This window comes from Microtus ochrogaster, chromosome 1 (assembly GCF_000317375.1).
Source record: "Microtus ochrogaster isolate Prairie Vole_2 chromosome 1, MicOch1.0, whole genome shotgun sequence".
Lineage (NCBI taxonomy): Eukaryota > Metazoa > Chordata > Mammalia > Rodentia > Cricetidae > Microtus > Microtus ochrogaster.
Genome location: NC_022009.1, coordinates 18,828,196 through 18,833,192, shown reverse-complemented (window position 1 = coordinate 18,833,192; position 4,997 = coordinate 18,828,196).

Sequence of the window (4,997 nt, the reverse complement as noted above, 5' to 3'; positions counted from 1 at the left end):
TGCTCTTTAGAGCAAGTTAGAGGGGTTAGAGGAGTTTGTGGGGTCACTTGGTTTGATCCATGGATGCTGGGATCTTAACTTCATTCTCCAGAGCACTCTTAACCACTGAGCAATTTTCCCAGTCCTGGCTCTGTTTTCCATGAGTTTTACAGCTGACATTTGCATTAACCCACAATAGAGTAAGAATTTGCATAAATTGTCCAAGGCTTAATTTAATTAACATAGTAAACCTTCTTGAAATTTCAATTTAAATGATTAATAAAGAAAATACACAGTTGCTGCTGCAAGCCTTTGGTCAGTGGCAGAGCACTTGGCTCACATGCCAAAGATTTAAACCCCAGCCTAGCAAACAGAAAATACACAGAGCACAGGCCGTGGCACCAAGTTCAATGCACAAGTATGCACGCACGAGCGCGTGCACGCATGCACATGCACACACACACACAGATTTACAACAGCAAAATCACTAGGAAGCTTTGCACGCATTGCTTATATCGCTAGAGTAGCATATCACATACTCCCAGAATATGGAAAATTTAAGAATGAATTTCAGCTAAGGAAAACAATATGCAAATAGTATGCAAATATTAGACCTTGAGTATTGAGTGTGACAAACCAAGCTGGCTTCCCACCCACCTCTGCCGCCAAAAGAGAACACGGCTAGAGCTTTCTGCACAAGTCCCAAGGAATACGAAAAATGGGTTGGTCCTATGGGACAAGAAAGGAGGCGGAAGGGAGCAGGCTTCATCTTGGGGATGGGAAAGACTAGGTGCGAGGAAGGAAGGTTGCAACACGGGTGCAGCTCTAGCGAGATCCCTACAATTTAAGAGACAAAGGAAGGTATAACACTGCAGTGCGGAAAGAGAGGTGGTTCTCAACCTGTGGGTCGTGAACCCCCACAGGGGTCGCATATCAGAGATCCTGTATATCCGATATTCACATTAGGATTCATAAGCGTAGCAAAATTACAGTTGTGAAGTAGCAACAGAATAATTTTATGAGGAACTGTATTAAAGGTTGTGTATTAATGCTGTGAGCATTAGGAAGGCTGAGAGCCACCACCCAGAGAATTCTCCTCACCAAAGAGTTATCCAGCCCTACATATCAACAGATGGAGGAAGGCTCTGAGAGGCAGGCGAAGGAGAAGCCAATCGATTGGGAGTCCAAACCATCTCTGCCACTATCTTGTTCTGGAACCAACTGCTTTGTTGCCCCCCCCCCACCTCGGTGTTCATATTTGTAAAATTGGACTAATAGAAATTCTTTCACAAGGTCGTTGTGAGACATAGAGAACTCAATATATACAAATACGCACAGCAGGCCCTCGGTAAATAAAAGGAGCCCTTCAATGAGAAAGGAAGAAAGCCCTATGGGTTTTTGTTTGTTTATTTTTATTAATTTTTAAATTTCTAAATGATCTTTTCTCATTTTACATAACTAGTCCAGCCCCACTCTCTCCCCTCCTCCCGCTCCCCTGCCTTCCCCCCAACCCACCCCCATCCACTTCTCAGAGAGGCTAAGAGAAAGCCGTATTGTTAAAGAAATGAATGAATTAAAGAGTCTTGGAGCTTAGAAGAAGATGTCTGAGCTATGCAATCTAGAGATGCATGTGTTATTTCAGAACTACACTACATAACCGATTAAAAGAAATGGACGGATGGGCAGAGTGTAAACACAGGAAAAATTACAAGAAAGTTGTTTGTCCACAGTGCATTAACTTGTTAAAGTTGAGCTGTATTTATAAGACTTCTGTTTTTTGGCAGTGACGCTCCATCTCAAAACACCTGTCCTTCACTAGCGACTGCACACCATTTACTGCCCCAGAGGAATCCATCTGTGGGGCCATGTCGTCATCTAGTGGTAGAATTGGTAAGGGCAGCTAAGATTTTTGTTGAGGACACACCACACGTGTAATCAATCACTTATTTAACCGCCATCCATGGTGGAGCTACAGGGAACAGAGAGAAAAACCAGTCTATACTCCTTCCCAGAACTACATGAAGACAGGGTCTCTCTCTCTCTCTCTCTCTCTCTCTCTCTCTCTCTCTCTCTCTCTCTCTCTCTCTCTCATTTTTTAAGACAGGGTTTCTCTGTGTATCTCTGGCTGTCCTGAACTCATTCTGTAGACCAGGCTTGTCTTGAACTCATAGAGATCCACCTGACTCTGCCCTCCCCACAGTGCTGGGATTAAAAGTATGTACCACCACCACCAGGTCCAAGACAAGGTGTCTTAGTTAGTGTTTCTTTGCTGTGAGAAGACACCATGACCACAGGAACTCTTACTTAAAAAAAAAAATTTAGGGGGCTGGAGAGATGGCTCAGTGGTTAAGAGCACTGACTACTCTTCCAGAGGTCCTGAGTTCAATTCCCAGCAACCATATGGTGGCTTACAGTCATCTGTAATGAGACCTGGCACCCCCTTCTGGCTTGTGGGCACACATGGAAGGAATGCTGTATACATAATAAATAAATAAATAATTTTTTTATAAATAAATTTTATTTATTTATTTATTATGTATACAATATTTGTCTGTGTGTATGTCTGCAGGCCAGAAGAGGGCACCAGACCTCATTCCAGATGGTTGTGAGCCACCATGTGGTTGCCGGGAATTGAACTCAGGAACTTTGGAAGAGCAGGCAATGCTCTTAACCACTGAGCCATCTCTCCAGCTCCATAAATAAATATTTTTAAAAAATTTAACTGATGTGTGGCTGCAGTTCAGAGGTTTAGTCATTATCCTCACAGCAGGAAGTATGGCAGTGTGCAGGAAGATGTGGTTCCATAGAGGTAACTCAGGGCTTTGGGTCAGCAGGCATCAGGAAGTGACAGCAACAGCCTTCAACAGCACCACACCTCTCCCAACAAGGCCACATCTCCTAACAGTGACACCCCTATTGAGCCTATGGGGGCCATTTTCCTCCAGACCCCCCACATTCACTCCCTGATCCCCATAGGCTTGTAGCCGTGTCTTACTGCAAAAGCATTTAGTCCAACTTCTACAGGCCCCAAAGTCTCTAACACTCTCTTACTTGTTTAAAATCCAGTCTCTTAACTGTAATCCCCTGTAAAATCAAGATGAAAAGCAGAGCACATCCCTCCAATAAACCATGGCACAGGATACGCATCACAAACTGAAGGAAAGTGGGGAACTGTTCAGTTGGAAGCTCCACGTAGGCCCCACTCCTCTTGCTCCAAACCCTACCCTCTCGCTGGTGGAAGACCAGGCTGGCCTCAAACTCAGAAACACAAACACACACACATACCTCTGGGGTGCTGGGATTAAAGGCGCATGCGGCCCCTTTAATTCATCTTCACAGGTTAGAAGCTTAGCTTAGCTGGGTGGGGCCTCACTCCTTTACTTTAACCTGTTCATCTCCTTGAACACAGGCTTTATCTCCATCATTTCCTGATGCCCTTTTTTTGCATTTTTTCCTTGCTCAGCTTGCTCCTTTTCATTATAAATCTTAAGAGGGACTACTAATAGCCATACAGGGGAATCAATACGAGGCTGTAATAGGCTCTTTGCACCTCCATAATAGATTTCCCCATGACGCAGTAAGCCAGATCAAGCCAAATTTAAAAAGTAAAAAAAAACAGGTTTCTTTTTGAGCAAAGCAACTCCCAGGTGAGAAGGCAGGGTTTGGAGACAGAGGAACGGGGCTTCCCAGACCAAGCGGGAAGGAGCTGACATCTCCAGCCGAAATGAACACCCCGACCTTTTTGAGTACATGGACACCAGTTCAAATCTGGCCACTTCCTGTTGGCATAGGACAATGTGGGGAGGGAGAGTAGGAAGCTGGTAGGCTCATGTTCAGCGGGAGGTATGGGTGAAGAAGCATCTAGTTAACTGCCACCAAGACCTCAGGAATCTGGTCCAGGTGGAAGCAGAGAAGGCAAGTTGCTAGGACAAAAAAAAAAAATAGATTATGAACACCAGCCCTCCGAACGGGGCTAGCCATGGGGAGAGTGAAGACTGCCACGAGGAAGAATGGGACGGAGACACGCTCTGGCTGTACTGACCCAGTTCTTCAGACAATGTGTGGAGCGACTCAGTATCAGTCTCCACCAGGCCAGATTCCTTGATCCAGCAACAGCACTCTCTCCCCAGGAACATGCAGCTGTCTGTAAAATAGCTGCAGCAGATTTACATGTTGGTCAAAGCAAGGCTATGGCTTTGGGTCAAAAGGTATGAACATTTTTCCCTACGTCTAGAGAGTCTGGTTTTAGCTGACGAAACACACCTTGAAGTCTGTACTTAGAAGACAACCAGAGGGAGTTTAAAATCTTGAGCTTTTGACTGCATAGGAAATAGTCAGAGCTCCTCAGTTTTATCAGAACTCCATCTGTCAATGCTAAAACTCTGAACCTCCGAAATCCCAGTATAACAGCACAGCAAGGGGACAGAAGTCTGAAACAGCCTTAAATCATTTTCTTACACCTTCGCAGCTTGCTCTGATATACCTTCAATGATTTTCTGTGTACCTTTAGTGGAAGTTACATCTAAAACCTGTTTACCCTTTACTATGAAGCCTGTGAACAAGACAAACCTGCCTGTGTGTTTTTTTAAGCAATAAATTTAACCAATGAACTACCAAAGTACAAAGCTACAGTCTTTACAGTCTTGGGGGGGAGGGAGAGGCTGTTAAACTGACGAAGCCATCAGCAGCCTAGTCTTCGAACACCATCGCATCTAAGGACAGACTTCACCCAAGTAAGCGGAAGTGCAGACCAAGCAGCCTCCAAGTCTGTTAAAAATGACAGGGACCAGGGCTGGAAAGATGGCTCAGTGGTTAAGAGCATTGCCTGCTCTTCCAAAGGTCCTGAGTTCAATTCCTGGCAACCACATGGTGGCTCACAACCATCTGTAATGAGGTCTGGTGCCCTCTTCTGGCCTGCAGACAGGATATTGTTTTTTTTTATTTTAAATTTATTTATTTATTAAGGATTTCTGCCTCCTCCCCGCCACCGCCTCCCATTTCCCTCCCCCTCCCCCGAT